The sequence below is a fragment of the Ursus americanus genome, chromosome 6 (assembly GCF_024610735.1).
Source record: "Ursus americanus isolate L20-20 chromosome 6, mUrsAme1.1.p, whole genome shotgun sequence".
Taxonomy (NCBI): domain Eukaryota; kingdom Metazoa; phylum Chordata; class Mammalia; order Carnivora; family Ursidae; genus Ursus; species Ursus americanus.
Window position 1 is genome coordinate 31,848,075 of NC_142132.1, and position 10,938 is coordinate 31,859,012.

General features: G+C 43.5%; 1 long non-coding RNA gene across 1 annotated transcript in view; it reads right to left on the minus strand.

Annotated features, from left to right (window-relative positions):
* The window catches only part of LOC123783993 (uncharacterized), an 86,386-nt gene that overhangs the window by 12,835 nt on the left and 62,613 nt on the right, over positions 1-10,938 (minus strand). The window lies entirely within an intron of this gene.

A 10,938-nucleotide genomic window follows, 5' to 3' on the forward strand; every position in this document is an offset into this window, starting at 1 on the left:
GGCTGCTTTGTAAAGGGAGGCAGACTCAGGATGGGTATCACCTAGGTGCTAAACGTAGACACCTCTTGGTAGTCCCTTGTGGAATTTTAACAGCAAACAGACAAGTTCAGCAGCCACAGCCTGAGAAGGACATGGGACCAGTGGTTAGGAACCTATAGGGATGTGGCTCTGGGTCATACATCAGAGAAGCCTCAGATACACAGAGGCACTGGGTGAGGGTGAAGGGAATCCAGAATGTGTGGTAGAGACTGGATGGAGATAATAAGCCTGAATTACCAGCTTCAGGCGCAGGGGCTGTTGTTTATCCCAGTGACCTTCCTCTCTTCAGCTTCCCACAGGAAAAGCTGGCCCACCAGATCTGGGCCGGGCTGCCTTCAGAAGTCGCACGAAGACTCCCCCAGTGTTGACACCTGCTGCGTCACTCAGATACCCCTTCAGAACCCAAGGACTCGGCCCCTGAGTTGCCAGGAGAGTTGCCAGTTGGAGGGCGCCATCCATCAACCCTCTTCCAGAGTGTCTCAGCCGAAGAGAGCTGCCGCACGGCCCCTTTCCCAGGTGGTCTGGTGCCTGGGGAGGCAGGCATATCCGGACCTGGCGCCCTGCCCCAGCCCTGGACAGCTTTGTGTAGGGGTCAGCTGAGGCCTCCATTAAAGCTGTATTGCTCATAGTCAACGTCTCCCCCTGCCCAATTCTGCTTCCCTCCCTCCCTCATCCGCCCCAGGTCATGGTCCCAAGGGCACCCCTCCTAAACTTTCCTCTCACTACCCCCAGGTCACAGTTTGCTTCCTGGGAAAACCAATTTGTGACAACCATGACAGAAACTTTGGATTTTTTTTTTTCTGAGATGGGATTTATTTGGAGGGTTTTTTCACAGGGACATACCTTAAACTGACTTACCCAAATGACTGATTTTTATTCCATGTCAAAAACTCACCATCGTGGGCAAGAGTGGACACAGACCAGATAGGACTACTGCCCTGGTCCAGGTAAGAATTGGAAAGCCTGGCACAGGGTGGTGGAGGTGGGAGTGGGGAGATGTCACTGGATTTGAGATAGATTTTTAATGTAGAGCAGACTGACTTGGGCTGCCCTCCTTCTGTCTCCTTCCTTGACCAGACAACAAAGAGCTTCTCCCCCAATAATGGGCCCCCAGAGCAGGAGAGCTGTCAACTCTGCCAGCCCCACTGTTCTAAGCCGGAAGTTCAGAATGGCAGGAGAAAGTGTGGCAGGTGTGGTCTGGTATCCCCAGTCCCTTGGGCATGAGTTGAAGGTTAGCTCCCTCACCTGTCCCCCTCACCCACCTCCAAGAGACCTGCTCTCAAGGAAAGAGCATCTAGAAAGTACATCCGGTGTGATGGTCCCTTACACTGATGGCACTTTATAGATTACAAAATGCATTTACGTTTGTCGTATTGCTCTGGGAGCGTCACGAACCCTACTAACAGGCGATTTCATAGGTGGGGAACCAGGGACTTGTTGCGAATGAGAATTAGAATGTATAGGGTCATGAACGAGCATGTGCTGCAATTCATAGGGAACACTGTGGTTTCTGCTCTGGACGAATGCCTGTGGCCAAGGACTGAGAGCATGAGGGGATTTGTTGGCAGTGGTTAGGTTGTAGCTGACTGCCCTCCTCCCTCTAAATATTCTCTTGACGTCATGTCATTGAACCAATTTGAATTAAAGTGTTTCTATCCAATGGGATTAAGCCAACAAGGAATCTAATGGCTGAAACTATTTGGTAGAAGACACTGCATTGAAGCAACAGCCAGTTTGGGTGATAAATAGGCCTCAAAACCTCAGCAAAACCATCTGTCAGATTAAGAGAGGGTTTCCTCCATTGTGATGACATGTGTATATCCTGAGATTTGTGTTTAATGTTCTCTGAAGGGAGGTGCTTGGTGAATTGTTTCTAACTTCCGATGTATTGTGCACTTCCATACACTCTTCACAGATTAAAGCATTACCCTCTTGGCAACCTTGGCATAGGCCAAGAATCCGAGGTTTATGAGATGCTACAGGAGAAACAAGAGTTTTTAAAAAAGTAGTCCACCTCGTTCCAGCTTCTACAGGAAATCCTGGAGTCTGAGCAAAAAGGCAACCAGTCTGCGTGGGGGCAGAGGCTGCTGTTCAAGGCCTGGCGTGTGGGTCGCTCATTGCTGAAACACAGGTGAGCAGAGCCTAGCAGTGGGAGGAAAGAGTGCAGTGTGGGCCATTAAACACGGATAAATGAAACATTCTATGCCTTCTTGCCTCGGTCTGTGTTACAGAAGCTGCAGATCCGGCTGTTTCCTGTCACGTGTGTACCACACAGCTGAGGGCTGGGTAAATTATCTTGTGGTGGGACTTGGTTGTTTTGTCCCTCAGGCCCCCCTTGATCTGACTTGAGCCCACCCATCCCCTTCCTGCTGTGATTGGTGGGTGCAGGTAGGCAAAGGCCATGGGCAGTAGAGACTGAAGCACGACGAGCCACCGGCAGAATGAATCTGGGCTGTGGGCGTCATCTCGCGGCTGAGCAGATGCCATGTTACTTTTGTGCTCGTGTGTTGGGCACGTTGGAGTCCTGTTTTTACTGCTCTCCACTCTTCTCCCCACCATACCTGTCTGCCATGGGAGCGTCCTCCCTCCTGAGAGGTACTCTGATGGGGAGAGACCTGCCTCAGCCAGACTGCCACTCCCCTGGGCTCATCCCACTCTGAAAGGGACTGAGCTTTTTTTCCCAGGGCAGCCAGTTCCACCACTCCTAGCTGTGAGAACTTAGCCAAGGCACTTGCCCTTCCTGACGTAGGGACCCTCCATTGCCATTTGTGTCCTCTGCCCTCTTGATCTGTCTTCTTTCTGGCATCTGTTTGACTTCTGTAGTCATCTTTATTTTTTCCTTCTTTCTCTTTGCCTCGGGTTCGTTTGATCTTTTTCTAGTTAGTTTAAGGTGGACGTTTAGATCATTGGCTTGAGACATTTTTCTTTTCTAATACAAGTGTTTAGTAGGATATATTTCCCTGCAAGCACTCTTTTGGCCACATGTCACAAATTTGATACGCTGTGTTTTCATTTTCATTCATTTCAAAATAGGTTTCCGGTTTCTCCTGTGATTTCTTCTCTGACCCTTGGAATATTTAGGAGCCTTGTGTTTCATATCTAAATATTTGGTGGTTTTCCAGCTATCTTTCTGCTTTGATACTTAATTCAATTCCACTATGAATTGGAATTAAATCCTTTTCGATTGACCAACTATCAGTTTCTTTTGTAGCCCAGGTCGTGGTCTGTACTGGTGAACGTTCTATATGTACTTAAGGAGGATGTGTGTTCTGCTATTTAGGATGGAGTGTTTTATTTATTTATTTTTTATAATAATATATATATATTTTAATTTTTTTATTATATTATTTTACTCACCATACAGTACATCCCTGGTTTTTGATGTAAAGTTCCATAATTCATTAGTTGCGTATAACACCCAGTGCACCATGCAATATGTGCCCTTCTTACTACCCATCACCAGCCTAGCCCATTCCCCCACCCTCCTCCCGTCTGAAGCCCTCAGTTTGTTTCCCAGAGTCCATAGTCTCTCATGGTTCATCCCCCCTTCTGATTACCCCCCTTTCTTTATCCCTTTCTCCTCCTACCGATCTTCCTAGTTCTTATGTTCCATAAATAAGTGAAACCATATGATAATTGTCTTTCTCTGCTTGACTTATTTCACTTAGCATTATCTCCTCCAGTCCTGTCCATGTTGCAGCAAATGTTGAGAACTCGTTCTTTCTGATAGCTGAGTAATATTCCATTGTATATATGGACCACAACTTCTTAATCCAGTCATCTGTTGAAGGGCATCTCGGCTCCTTCCATGATTTAGCTATTGTGGACAATGCTGCTATGAACATTGGGGTGCATGTGGCCCTTCTCTTCACTATGTCTGTATCTTTGGGGTAAATGCCCAGTAGGATCATAGGGTAGCTCAATTTTTAACTTTTTAAGGGACCTCCATGCTGTTTTCCACAGTGGCTGTACCAACTTGCATTCCCACCAACAATGTAGGAGGGATCCCCTTTCTCCACATCCTCTCCAACAATTGTTGTTTCTTGCCTTGTCTATTTTTGCCATTCTAACTGGCGTAAGGTGGTATCTTAGTGTGGTTTTGATTTGAATTTCCCTGATGGCTAATGATTTTGAACATTTTTTCATGTGTCTGTTAGCCATTTGTATGTCTTCATTGGAAAAGTGTCTGTTCATATCTTCTGCCCATTTTATGATTTGATTATTTGTTTCTTGTGTATTGAGTTTGAGAAGTTCTTTGCAGATCTTGGATACCAGTCTTTCATCTGTAGTGTCATTTGCAAATATCTTCTCCCATTCCGTGGGCTGCCTCTTAGTTTTTTTGACTGTTTCCTTGGCTGTGCAGAAGCTTCTTATCTTGATGAAGTCCCACAAGTTCATTTTATCTTTTGTTTCTCTTGCCTTTGGAGATGTGTCATGAAAAAAGTTGCTGTGGCCAATGTTGTAGAGGTTGCTGCCTATGTTCTCCTCTAGGATTTTGATGTATTCCTGTCTCACATTGAGGTCTTTCATCCATTTGGAGTTTATCTTTGTGTATGGTGTGAGAGAGTGGTCAAGTTTCATTCTTTTGCATGTAGCTGTCCAATTTTCCCAGCACCATTTATTGAAGAGACTGTCCTTTTTCCACTGGATGTTTTTTCCTGCTTTATCAAAGATTACCAAAGAGCCAAGGGTCCGTTTCTGGGTTCTCTATTCTGTTCCATTGGTCTACGTGTCTGTTTTTGTGCCAGTACCATGCTGTCTTTGTGATCACAGCTTTGTAGTATAGCTCGAAATCCGGCAATGTGATGCCCCCAGCTTTGTTTCTCCTTTTCAACAATTCCTTGGCGATTCGGGGCCTTTTCTGGTTCCACACAAATTTAAGGGCTGTTTGTTCCAGTTCTTTGAAAAATGTCCTTGGTATTTTGATTGGGATAGCATTGAAAGTGTAGATTGCTGTAGGTAGCATGGACATTTTAACTATGTTTCTTCTTCCGATCCATGAGCATGGAATATTTTTCCATCTTTTTGTGTCTTCTTCAATGTCTTTCAGGAGTGATTTGTAGTTTCTAGAATATAGGTCCTTTACGTCTCTGGTTAAGTTAATTCCGAGATAATATATGATTTTTGGTGCTATTGTAAATGGAATGGATTCCCTAATTTCTCTTTCTTCAGTCTCATTGTTCATGTATAGAAATGCAACTGATTTCTGAGCATTGATTTTGTATCCCGCCACATTACTGAATTGCTCTATAACTTCTAGTAGTTTGGGGGTGGAGTGTTTTGGGATTTCCATATAGATTATTGTGTCATCTGCGAAGAGAGACAGTCTGAATTCTTCTTTGCCGATTTGGATACCTTGTATCCCTTTTTGTTGTCTGATTGCTGTTGCAAGGACTTCTAGTACTATGTTGAATAGTAATGGTGAGATGGGCATCCTTGTCGTGTTCCTGATCTTAAGGAAAAGGCTCTAGCTTTTCTCCATTGAGAATGATATTCACTGTAGGCTTTTCATAGATGGTTTTTTTTGTTTGTTTGTTTTTAAAGATTTTATTTATATATTTGACAGAGAGAGACAGCCAGCGAGAGAGGGAACACAAGCAGGGGGAGTGGGAGAGGAAGAAGCAGGCTCTTAGTGGAGGAGCCTGATGTGGGGCTCGATCCCAGAACGCCGGGATCACGCCCTGAGCCAAAGGCAGACGCTTAACCACTGCGCTACCCAGGCGCCCCATCATAGATGGTTTTTATGAGATTGAGGAATGTACCCTCTATCTCTACACTCTGAAGGGTTTTAATCAGGAAAGGATGCTGTATTTTGTCAAATGCTTTTTCTGCATCTATTGAGAGGATCATATGGTTCTTGACTCTTTTCTTGTTGATATGATCTGTCACACTGATAGATTTGCGAATGTTGAACCACCCTTGCATCCCAAGGGATGAATCCCACGTGGTCATGATGGATAATCCTTTTAATGTACTGTTGGATTCTATTAGCTAGGATCTTGTTGAGAATTTTGGCCTCCCTATTCATCAGGGATATCGGTCTGTAATTCTCCTTTTTGATGGGGTCATTGCCTGGTTTGGGGATCAAGGTCATACTGGCCTCATAGAATGAGTTTGGTAGTTTTCCTTCTGTTTCTATTTTTTGAAACAGCTTCAGGAGAATAGGTATTATTTCTTCTTTGAATGTTTGGTAGAATTCCGCAGGGAATCCATCAGGCTCTGGAGTTTTGTTTTTCGGAACGTTTTAAATCACTGCTTTAGGGGCGCCTGGGTGGCACTGCGGTTAAGTGCCTGTCTTTGGCTCAGGGCGTGATCCCGGCGTTCCGGGATCGAGCCCCACATCAGGCTCCTTTGCTGTGAGCCTGCTTCTTCCTCTCCCACTCCCCCTGCTTGTGTTCCCTCTCTCGCTGGCTGTCTCTATCTCTGTCAAATAAATAAATAAAATCTTAAAAAAAAATAAAATTAATCACTGCTTCAATCTCTTCATAATTAATCGGTGTGTTTAAAAAATCAATTTCTTCCTGTTTCAGTCTTGGTAGTTTATAGGTTTCCAGGAAGGCATCCATTTCTTCCAGGTTGTTTAATTTATTGGTATAAAGCTGTTGATAAAAGTTTCTAATGATCCCTCCTATTTCATTGCTGTTGGTTGTGACCCCTCCCATTTCATTCATAATTTTATTAATTTGGGTCCTTTCTCTATTCTTTTGGATATTCTTGCCAGTGGCTTATCTATTTTATTTATCTTTCAAAGAACCAGGTTCTAGTTCTGTTGATCTGCTCTACTGTGCTCCTGGTTTCTAATTCATTGATCTCTGCTCTAATCTTGATCAACTGCTTTCTTGTGCGTGGATTAGGCCTGTTCTTCTGTTGCTGTTCCAGCTTCTTGAGATGAGAATATAAAAACTGCATTTTAGATTTTTCTATGTTTTTGAGTGAGGCTTGGATTGCTATGTATTTTCCCTTTAGGACTGCCTTTGCAGTGTCCCATAGGTTTTGGACTGTTGTGTTTTCATTCTTGTTGGTCTCCATAAATTGTTTAAATTGATTTTTGATTTCCTAGTTTATCAGATCATTCTTGAGCAGGATGGTTCTTAGTTTCCAAATGTTTGAGTTTCTTCCAAATTTTTCCTTGTGATTGAGTTCCAGTTTCAAAGCACTGTGGTCTGAGAATATGCAGGGAATAATTTCAGTCTTTTGGTATTGGTTGAGACCTGTTTTGTGACCCAGAATATGATCTATTTTGGAGAATGTTCCATGTGCATTCGAATAGAATGAGTATTCTGTTGTTCTGGGGTGTAGTGTTCTATGTATATCTCTGAGGTCCATCTGGTCTGGTATGGCATTCAAAGCTCTTGTTTCTTTGTTTCTGCTTAGGTGTTCTATCTATTGCTGATAGTGGAGTGTTGAGGTCTTTGTTGATGTATGGCATTCAAAGCTCTTGTTTCTTTGTTTCTGCTTAGGTGATCTATCTATTGCTGATAGTGGAGTGTTGAGGTCTCCTACTATTAGTGTATTTTTATCTATATGTTTCTTTATTCTGGTTAAGAGTTGGCTTGTGTATCTTGCTGCTCCCCTGTTGGGGGCATAGATATTTATAATTGTCATATCCACTTGTTGGATACATCCTTTAAGAATAATATAGTGTCCTTCTCTATATCTAACTACAGTCTTTAGTTTAAAATCCAATCTGTCTGATATGAGAATTGCAACCCCAGCTTGCTTTTGAGGTCCATTGGCATGAAAAATGGTTTTCCATCCCTTTACTTTCAGTCTGGATGTATCTTTACGTTCAAAATGAGTCTCTTGTAGACAGCAAATGGATGGGTCATGTCTTTTTATCCAGCAACCCTGTGGCGTTTATGCGCGCCTTTAGGCCATTCACATTGAGAGTGATTATTGAGAGAGATGATTTTAATGATGTCTTGTTGCCTGTGAAGTCTTTGTTTCTACAGATTGTAACTTTCTGTTCTGTATCACTCTTGGGGCCTTTTTACTTTTATAGAACCCCCCCTTAATATCTCCTCTAGGGCTGGTTTTGTGGTTATGCATTTGGTCAGTGTCTGCCGATCCTGGAAGGTCCTTATCTGTCCATCAATTCTGAATGACAGCCTTGCTGGATAAAGGATCCTTGGCTGCATGTTTTTCTCTGAAAGAGCTTTAAAAATGCCCCCCCTAACCCTTTCTCTCATTCCAGGTTTGTGCAGATAGGTCTGACGTAATCCTGATACTTTTGTCTTGGTACGTGAGAAATTTCTTTGCCCTGGCCGCTTTCAATACTGAATCCTTGGATCTAATATTTGCAAATTGCACTATGATGTGATGTGGCGTAGGTTTGTCGTGGTTGAGCTTGGGAAGGGTCCTCTCTGCCTCTTGGGCACGAATGCTTGTTTCCTTTGCTAGATTAGGGAAGTTTTCAGCTACAGTTTGTTCAAATGTCTCTTCTAGACCTCTCTTTTCTCCACCCCCTCGGGGATGCTGATGATTCTAACATTGGATCGTTTCATTGAGTCAGTAATCTCCCGTAACCTACATTCTTGAGATTGGATTTTTTTGAGGCAAGTTTCTGTTTTAGTTTTCTCTTCTACCTTCCCATCCTCTAATTCACTAATTCGTTCCTCTGCGTCATTTACTCTGGCCGTCAGAGCATCTAGTTTTGACTGCATTTGATTCATAGCATTTTTAATTTCTGCCAGAGTCACTCTCATTTCCACCCTTAGAGATTCTATATTTTTGTTAATATTTTCGTTAATATTTTTTTCAAGTCTACACATCATCTTGATCATTGTTACTCTGAATTCCATTTCTGATAATTTGGTTATATCCATATCCGTTAGTTCTGTGGCAGAGGCCACAGACTCATTGTCTTTTCTTTGCTGGGGGTGGATTTCTCCTCCTCGTCATTCTGATGAGGAGAGGTTGTGGGATTTTCCAGAGCCCAAATTATTGACCAGGACCCAGGCAGTGTGCACTTGTTTTATAGGGAACTTAGGGATGTGGGCTTCTTGATTTTTCAGCCTGCCTTCTGGGGGAGGGGCCTGCCGCACTGATATTCAGGCAACCCTGTTTGGGTAGAGTCTCCTTGTCCCCTGCGAGGGGGGATTGTGAGCCGGTATTTCCAGGCTTTTGTTCTCTGGTGGCTTTCCCTGGTGGTTTGCTGTGCCTCTTCTGAGAGTCAGAGCAGCAGTGGCCGTATCCTAGCCTCTGTCTCAGAATAGAGAGATCACATTTCGCTCTCCACTGAGCTCTTCTGGCCTCTTTAACTCTGTTTCTGTTGGTGCTGCTAAACCCTACAGTGTCCTGGGATGTGCACCCCACATCATCGTCCAAGCCCTCACTTCCAGGGCCGGCGCGTCTCTGTCCTTTGTGTTTCTAACACCGCCAGCCGCCCCTGCGTGCCTGGAGCTCCGTTTCAGTGTGGTTTGCGCGCGCACTCCAGAGCTCTGGTTTTCAGACCGGTCGCGCTCGTTCCCCGGCTCACGGTCTCAGTCTGCTCTCTCGCGGGTGCTGGTCTGCGAGTCCGCCCGCTCCCCAGTGTAGGTGGCTACCACTTCCTGGTGCCTGAACCCGGCGGCTTCCTCCCCCTTCTGTTTATCTTCCGATATCTGTGCGCAGATTTACGGCTACCCGCTTGGTACCTTAATACTCAGGGCTGGAGATGTTCATTTGTAGAGATCCAGATGCATCTTCCTGTGTCTCAGGCTGGTTCTGTGGGTTCAGGATGATCTGGTAGATATACAGCTTGACTCGGGACCAGCTGAAAACGGGACCCCTACTCCCAGGATGGAGTGTTTTATAAACTAAATTAGGTCATTGGTTGGTAGGTTCAAGGTAATTAGGCTCAAGTCTTCTGTCTTCCTACTGATATTCTGTCTGCTTAGTCAATCATTTGCTGAGAGTGGACACTTGAAATCTGTAGCTGTAATCATGAATTTGTCTTGTTCTTTCAGTTCTGTCAGTTTTGTTTTATATCTTTTAAAGCTCTGATTTTAGGTATATATACATTTAAGGTTCTTTTATTTTGTAATAAGGTAACTCCTTTGTGATTATGAAATGAACATCTTTATCTCTGGTAGTATTTCCTGTTCTGAAATCACCTTTGATATTAAAATAGCCATCCCAGCTTTCTTTGATCAATGTTTGAATATTACATCCTTTTAATTTTTCTGTGTCTTTATATTTAGAGTTAGTTTTCTGTAGAAAGCCTTTGTTTGATTGAGTCTTGATTTTTCATTCAGCCTGATAATCTCTGCTCTTTGGTTTTGAACATTTTTATTTCATTTAATTTTTGATGTCATTGAGTAAATGTCTGTCATCTTGCTACTGGTTTTCTCGGAGTCATTTTTGTTGTTTTCCTGTTTAGCCTGCATCCTAAGGGCACCTCAGGTGGCTCAGTCGGTTGAGTGTCTGCCCTCAGCTCGGATCATGATCTCAGGGTCCTGGGATCAAGCCCCGTGCAGGGCTCCCTGGTCAGCGGGGAGCCTGCTTCTCCCTTTTCCTCTGCCCCTCCCCCTGCTTGTGGACTCTCTCTCGCTTACTGAAGTGAATGAAATCTTTAAAAAAAATAGTCTTCATCCTTTTGGATCAATTGTTTATTTTTTATGGTTCCATTTGATCTCAGTTATTTATTAGCTCTATTTTTTCTGTTGGTTTTTAGTGGTTTATAATTTACATTATCAACTTAATGTAGTCCGTATTCAAGTAATATTGTACTATATCAAGCATGGTGTAAAAACTTTACAGTAGCATACTTCTGCTTCCTGCCTCCCATCTTTTATATTGTTGTCATATATTTTATTTCTACCTATGTTTAAACCCAACACTAGTCTTTAAAGAAGATTTAAAAACTAGTCTCTGCTATTCTAAACAATTTTATGTAAGTAATTCCCCACACATGACCCT